Here is an 8,335-nt window from a genome sequence, read left to right as displayed (position 1 = left end):
CTTTTTATTGATATATGCATTCAATTTTATCATCATTCTATATTCTCCATAGTTACTGTAGATGCCAGGAATAGTGCGATGTCTCTTATTTTGAAATTGTTCTTTTTTTGTTTGTGTAACCTCACTAGAGTGCCGAAGTTATGACGTCACTTAAATGTAGGACAACCCGGAAGTTTTTACGTTGTATTTTTTTACAGTCTATGGTAAAAACAGCCCATGTTAGCCATTTTCTCGCTGGCTTGACCGCGGTCAGGAACAGCTGTTGGACTTTGGGAAAACTATAGGCAACACTGTGGATGTGGTTTGTGTTTTCAGAGGAAGGGGAAGAAGTTGATCAAGTTTGTAGAGGCCGACTTTCAAGCCTGTTTCATTCATATAATACTACTATTGGAACACAGCTGTCGTGTTATTGGGCATAGATTCAAGCGACACATTGTAGAGCAACTGAACAGCATTTATTCATGCGTCATTTTCCAACTCACATTCATTCACATTACCCTGAGCACCTAGTAGTTCCGGTACTTCCTGTTAGACGCTTCATAATAAAACCCCCCTTTCATAATAAAACCCATTACACCACATCCCCCTTTCTAGGAGATGAATGCAGACTTAAATGAACATTTACTGCATGAACGAAAACATTTTCTTTTCTTTTAACAACTTATAGAACACATCCTCTTCTTTATTTTAATTTTTTTCCCGTACTCTTTTGTATTCACAAGTCCAGTCTTTGAGGTTTTATAACACTTCTACCAGACCTGGTTCTGACAGGACCTGGGGAAGCTGCCTTTGGAGTCTTAACTGCAAACTCTGAGTAGTTTGGTGTGAGCCTGGCGCCCTCTGTTGGACAGACTGGTGTACTTGGAATTTGAACCTTTGGTGTGATTTCAGGCAATGGCAATAGATGATGTCTATTTCTCCTGATGACTCCTGAAGGGCTTTCCACGATGTATGAGCGGGGTGTAGAATGAGGTGAGATAACAGTCCCTTCACTCTTGGTGTCTGTGATCCACACCGGTTGTCCTGGTGAAAGCTGAGGAAGATCTCTCACACGATGTCTTTTGTTAAACACTAAACTGTCCATTAGTCTCCTTTCTCTCTCTCTCTTCACCACTGTAGCCTCATTCGGCAGGCTGGGAATGAGCAACGAGGGAAGCTGAGGAACTGGCGTACGAAGTCTCCGTCCCATTAGCAGTTGCGCTGGGCTGTATCCATTAGCCAATGGGGTCGCTCTGTATGCTAAAAGTGCAAGATATGGGTCTTTTGCTTTCTTTAGTAGTCTTTTCACAGTCTGGACGTGACGCTCAGCCTCACCATTGCTTTGAGCAAATTTTGGACTGCTGGTTACATGTCTGAAACCGTATTCTGCTGCAAAGTCTTTGAACAACTGGCTTGAAAACTGAGGTCCATTGTCACTGTAGAAAAGCTCTGAAATGCCATGTCTGGAAAAGATTGACTTTAGGTGTACTATAACGTCTTCTGATCTCGTGGGCGTCAGTTTTGCTAACTCCACAAATCTGTAATAGTAGTCCACCACCAGAACATAGTTACTGTTGTTAAGAGTAAAAAGATCAGCTCCAACTTTTTGCCATGGTCTTTCCGGGAGCACACTGGGCATTAATGGTTCCACTGAATTGGCTCGTTCCTTAATGCATGTGGTGCAGTTTTTTACAAGCTCGTTGATTTGGCCACTCAGACCAGGCCACCACACTGTCTCTCTAGCTCTCTCTATGCACCTGGACATTCCCTGATGTCCCTCATGTAGGGCTTTGAGAACAGAGTTGCGCATAGTGGTAGGAATCACGAGTCTGGTGCCTTTCAGTAACAATTCATCACATACAGTTAGAGTGTCTCTGTGTGGCCAATATGCTTTGATTGGACCCGTGAGATGGCTGTAATCTGGCCAGCCTCTCTGACACAAAGACATGACTTCAAAACACGTTTTATCTGCCTTTAATTGTTCTTTCAGTTGTGTGATGTATGTTGTTATGTCTCATTTGGTGTTTTGGACTTAGCTGTGTACTTTGGCTGAGTTGGGGACTTGTGTTTTGGATACTGTTGTTTTGGATGCTGTTGTTTTTTATATTTCACTGACACAGCATCTATTTCCGTGTTGTTCTCTCCTCTGATGTCTGTTTGTTGCCTTTTTTATCACTTCTGACTGCCGGGCTTGATTTACTGCCTTCTCCAGCGTCAAATCCTTGTCCATTTGTAATCTCTCAGCTAAGCTAGTGTCTCTGAGTCCCACGACGAGGCGATCTCTTATTAACTCATAGTATAGTGCACCGTAGTTGCAGTTTTCCGCCAAAGCATAAAGCGCGGTGACAAACGAGTCAACAGTCTCATTAGCTAGCTGCACTCTTTGATTAAACCGGGCTCTTTCGTAGATAATGTGTTTCCTGGGCACGAAATATACGTCCAAAGTATCTTTGGTTACTTTTGTAGTTATGGTTTTACTACAATCATTGATGAACTATGGTTAATTTTGTTAGCTTATGAAAACGAACCATGGTTTTACCACAGTCTTGCAGTAGTTAATTTTCATAAGGGTACAAATAAACTTAAATTGAATGCTCCTAATTTACTTGACTAATGTTGAATAAAAGCATCTGATAAATGTATAATCTGTTCACTGAAAATGTATTTAATAAAAATACATCTGCAACTGCTATTGAGAGGTCTGCATTGTTTTTCTCCATTATAGTGTAATGACATTTTGGTTAGCTTATGGAACTGATTAAAAACCGTGGACCGACGGTGGGCCGCCAGAAAACATTTGTTATAAACCAGCGGCTCAGTAGCGGACCACTGTCGGAAAAGTGGTGGCTGCCGCTGGTGGTCCGCTAGAATAACGATGAGCAAAATCCCAGCGGGCCGCCGGCGGCAGCCACCGGTGGGCCGCCAACTTTGCCTCCAGTGGTCCGCCACTGGCCCGCTGGTCGTATGTTTGCTGGGTAGGTGCTCATGAGCAAGTTCTCAGATTTTCAACCCACTTTGTTACAATGTTAATAATGTATGTAAATGAACGATGTTTACTCTTTCTCTGAGTTACATGTACTGATATATCCCTGTTTATTTATCAGCAAACCTGTCATGCAAAGCTTTCCTTTAAGACACTTGCCTGGTTTCACAGACAAGATTTAAAGGGATAGTTCACCCAAAAATGTAAATCCTGTCATTAATTCCTCTTCCTCGTGTCGTTCCAAACCCGTAAGACTTTCGTTCATCTTCAGACACAAATGAAGATATTTCTGATGAAATCCAAGATCCAAGGCCACTTCAGAAGGCCTTTATTAACACCCCCAGAGCCGCGTGGAGCAGTTATATGACGGACAGATGCACTTTTTATGGACTTCAAAAACAGAGCAACTATTGCTGCTATAATAATGCTTGGATTAGCCTGGACTTTTGTAATATAACTTTTTAGATTTTATTCGTCTGAAAGAAGAATGTCATACACACCTAGGATGACTTGAGGGAGAGGAAATCATGGGCTAATTTTCATTTTTGGGTGAACCATCCCTTTAAAGTCGTTTATTTTTTATTTTTTTAAGCACACTAAAGTATTCTCGTTGCTTCATTAAATTAAATTTGAATCACTGGAGTCACTTCTTTCTGGCCCTTGAAAGTGTTAATTACATTGCTGTCTATGGAGGGGACAGAGAGCTCTTGGATTTCATCAGAAATATCTTCATTTGTGTCTGAAGATGAACGAAGGTCTTACGGGTTTGGAACGACACGAGGGAGAGGAATTAATGACAGGATTTATATTTTTGGGTGAACTATCCCTTTAAGCTAGTACCCAGACTAAAATGCATGTTTGAGCTGTCTTAAAGGGATAGTTCACCCAAAAATGAACATTACCCCATGATTTACCCTCCCTCAAGTCATCCTAGGTGTATATGGCATTCTTCTTTCAGACAAATACAATCAGAGTTATATTAAAACATATCCTGGTTTTTCTAAGCTTTACAATGGCAGTGAATGGCAGCCCAAAACTTGAAGCTCAAAAAAGTGCATCTATCCATTATAAAAGTGCATCTATCCATTATAAAAGTGCTCCACAAGGGCTCCAGGGGTTAATCAAGGCCTTCTAAAGCGAATCGATGGGTTTGTGTAAGAAAAGATCTAACATGTTATAAAGTAAAATATCTAGCTTCCGGCAGACCGCCCAGAGCCGTGTTTTATGATGGATAGATGCACTTTTATGGACTTCAAAACAGAAACAGCCATTCACTACCATTATAAAGCTTGGAAGAGCCAGGACATTTTTAATATAACTCTGATTGTGTTTGGCTTAAAGAACAATGTCATACACAGTGTTGGGGGTAACGCATTACAAGTAACTTGAGTTACGTAATAATATTACTTTTTCAAGTAACTAGTAAAGTGACGCATTACTTTTCAAATTTACAACAAAATATCTGAGTTACTTTTTCAAAAAAGTAACGCAAGTTACTTTTTCACATTTATTTGACTGACAGCTGTCCTGTCCCCATGTTGTGAAAAATAAGTGGAAAGGCGTTGTGTGTGAACATGATGGTTATTGTAGTTCTAGACTAAATGTGAGCATTTACTCATCTCACTTGCACAATGAAGATTCAGTACTCCTCAAAATGAATAAAATCAGTCAAATGCAAAATCAGAGTACTCAAACCTCAAATATATAAATGTTAAATAGAACAAATATTTTTATGCATTTAATCTACCTTTATTGACCAATGTCGTGCTGCTGACCTTTGATGATTCAGTTAAGCCATGAGCAAAAATTACTAGATTCTTCCATTATCCAGAATGGCAGCACATTTATACCTCAGCCTGAGGCTTATTATTTCAATTTTGGTATGAAGAGGTCTTTACATTTGCACAAAAAAGGACTTTTTTTGCTATTAAAAAACAAAACTAAAAAGCAAGCCCAGCCCAGGTGAGAAAAAGTAACGCAAAAGTAACGCAAAAGTAATGTAACACATTACTTTTCTCAAAAGTAACTAAGTAACTCAATTAGTTACTTTTTAAGGGAGTAACGCAATATTGTAATGCATTACTTTTCAAAGTAACTTTCCCCAACACTGGTCATACACACCCTAGGATTTCATTTTTGTGTGAACTAACCCTTTAACTGAAAGCAACTTGACCTGATATATCTTAAAAAATGCCAGTGTCATTGTTTTGTCTCAAGATTCACACCAGTAATGTTTTTTTTTTTTCTAAGGCACATTTAAAAAAAGCTACTTAGATGGTCCTAATTGAACTAAGCCCTAACCTTGGCTTAATCTAAGACCTGTCTGTATAACCGGGCCAACGATTACAATATAAGGACAATATCTGGCAGTTTTGCTTTCCCATCTATAGTTGCAATCATCTGAAGTCTTCGTGAGTGAGGCTGGATCAAACTGGAGCTGGCGTAATCTCTAGTAACCTTGCTGCGCATCCTGAGATAGAAACAGGGAAGTAACAGGAGAAAGATTAGCATTAGTTCATATTTCAGGCAAAAGATGATAATGTGCACTTTTTACTATTTAATCTCATATAACTGTAGCACAGTTTTTTTGTTGTTGTTGTCAAACAGACCCCAAACCTATAAATGGTAGTGTACACTACTGTTCAAAAGTTTGGGTTCAATAAGATTTTCTTTTTAAAGAAATTAATATTTTTATACAGCAAGGATGCATTAAATTGATCAAAACAAAGTGACCGTAAAGACGTTTGTAAAAGACATACAGACATTTATAATCTTTGCTAAAGTTTATATCTCAAATAAATGCTGTTCTTTTGAACTTTCTATTCATCATAGAATCCTGAAAAATAAAATGTATCACGGCTTCTACAAAATATGAAGCTGTTTTCAACACTGATAATACTCATAATAATGTGTGTTGATCATCAGATCCTCATATGAGAATGATCAGTGAAGGGTCATGTGACACTGAAGACTGGGGTAATGATGATAAATTCAGCTTTGATCACAGGAATAAATTACACTTTACTATATATTCACATAGAGAACAGATGATCTACATTGTAACAATATTACTGTTTTTACTGTATTTTTAATCAAATAAATGCAGCATTGGTAAGCAGAAAAGAGACATTTTTCAAAAACATAAAAAGCTGTACCAACCCACTTTTGAACATTATTGTATGTTAGAGATTGTGCTTACTAGTCGTATGAGTATTGCAGATTTTCTTTGACAGGAGATCCGCTCCAACTCTGTGGAGCAACAGAACATCAGGATGGAAGAATCTAGAAACATAAGCACCAAGCCAACAATATTTAATATATAATGCCAGTTTATTAGAAGGAAAGAAGAGGAGAAAAGCAAAAAAGGGAAAGAAGAATATACAGAAAATAATTTATTAAGAGTTTATGTTTTTAGGTTTACTTGTTGATTATTGCTCATACAGTGTCACTTACGTTTGGATGTCAAAGCCTTTTATAAATTTATAAATTTGGAAAATAAAATAATGTAAAATCATGGTGATATTACGTGCAATATACTGTCAAATAAATGCATATTAAAGGGTTAGTTCACCCAAAAATGAAAATTCTGTCATTAATTACTCACCCTCACGTCGTTCGAGACCCGTAAGACCTCCGTTCATATTCGGAACACAAATGAAGATATTTTTGTTGAAAGCTGATGGCTGAGTAAGGCTTCATATAGGCTTCTATTGGCATTCAGTACACTTATACTCCCAAGACGGATAAAAGGCACTCAGAACATCGTTACAAAGTCCATCTCACCACAGTGTCTCTACAATAATCTTACAATGCGACGACAATAGTTTTTGTGCGCAAAAAAAATCAAAATAACACCTTTTTCCAACTTGTTACTGCCTTCCGTGTGTGCCTCCACGACGCATGCGCGAGAATATGACGCAGATCCGGCGTTCGGACAGATGACCCAGAAGTGATTTGTTTACAATCAGAGGAAGACGCGCGTATCTCAGCTGTTGGATTCTACATTGATCGTGCTTTAGGTCTCGGCGTAGTGCTCAAAATGGGGTTAGATTGCGCATTTCATGGATTCTCGAACCCCGGCGCTACGTCATATTCTCGCGCATGCGTCGTGGAGGCACACACGGAAGGCAATAACAAGCTGGATAAAGGTGTTATTTTGATTTTGTTTTGCGCACAAAAACTATTGTCGTCGCATCGTAAGATTATTGTAGAGTCACTGTGGTGAGATGGACTTTGTAACGATGTTCTGAGTGCCTTTTATCCGTCTTGGGAGTGTAAGTGTACTGAATGCCAATGGAGGCCTATATGAAGCCTTTCTCAGCCATCAGCTTTCAACAAAAATATCTTCATTTGTGTTCCGAATATGAACGGAGGTCTTACGGGTCTCGAACGACATAAGGGTGAGTAATTAATGACAGAATTTTCATTTTTGGGTGAACTAACCCTTTAAGTTATTTAATGAACTTCCTCAGTTCACCTGTTTCCTACTTCTCTGTCAGGAGCTTCCTTCAGGAATGTTGGGATCTTGGGAGCTTCAACTCTGTTGTAGAGGGGTTATTTTGTCCCTCCTGAAATCACAGAACATTTTTTTTTTAATTTTGTTTACCAATTTGCAGCTAATTTTCGCGCTCCATGTAATTGACCTCACTGATTAACAGTAACGTTACAGTTTATACTTTTAGTTTTTTGACACTTACCAGTGACAAATTACCAGAAAAACCTTTACAAAAAGGTCAAAACCTCTCATTTTCACATAAAGATTTGATTAAAAGCTCAAACTTTCATAAACAAGAGCTCAATCGATAGTTAGCCGAGATGCTAACGGTCTTTTTCCGAAGATACTAAACCATTTATTTAAAGTAAATATTCAACAGAAGTGTGTCAATTACACGTAAGAAGGTGTCAGGAACATTTGTGTGTATTATTTGTGTGATTTTAGAGTATAAACTCACCTGAAAGTAGTGAAAACAACAGCGACAGAAGGAGTTGTGCTGCGTGTCAGTTGAGTCGTTTCCCCGTTTCCATGGCAACTCTCCGCCGCTCCAGTGAACGCGATTTGAATGTTCAACACGCACGCGCGATAAAGTCACAGTCACGCATCTTTTACACAAATAAACTAGAATTAAAACATTACATACATAAAAACCTCATTAGTATTAAATCATGAATTTAAAAATAATTTATGTGTAATTCATAGGTGCAAAAGCCACCCCTGCACTTGATAGTGAGACAAAGTGACACTTTTATATTAGTTTTATATTATATTAGTTAAAAAAGGTGGGAAATTATTTTGTTTAGGAACACTCAACCTAATTATTTCCTTTTAAAGTGATTGCATGCAGACAGTATTTTTCTATACAAATGCTTTGCTTT

The 8,335-nt window shown here is 38.4% G+C and overlaps 1 long non-coding RNA gene across 1 annotated transcript; it reads right to left on the bottom strand.

Annotated features, from left to right (window-relative positions):
- Positions 1-4,438: 4,438 nt before the first annotated feature.
- LOC307120408 lies at positions 4,439-8,078 on the bottom strand. Its single transcript, XR_013815788.1, has 4 exons — positions 7,915-8,078; positions 7,440-7,530; positions 6,162-6,244; positions 4,439-5,432 (listed from the first exon to the last, which is right to left on the bottom strand). It is a non-coding gene; the product is annotated as an uncharacterized lncRNA (long non-coding RNA).
- Between the last annotated feature and the right edge of the window lie 257 nt (positions 8,079-8,335).

This window comes from Gobio gobio (genome assembly GCF_949357685.1).
Source record: "Gobio gobio genome assembly, chromosome: 24".
Taxonomy (NCBI): Eukaryota; Metazoa; Chordata; class Actinopteri; order Cypriniformes; family Gobionidae; genus Gobio; species Gobio gobio.
This window is presented reverse-complemented; position numbering and strand designations above follow the sequence as displayed.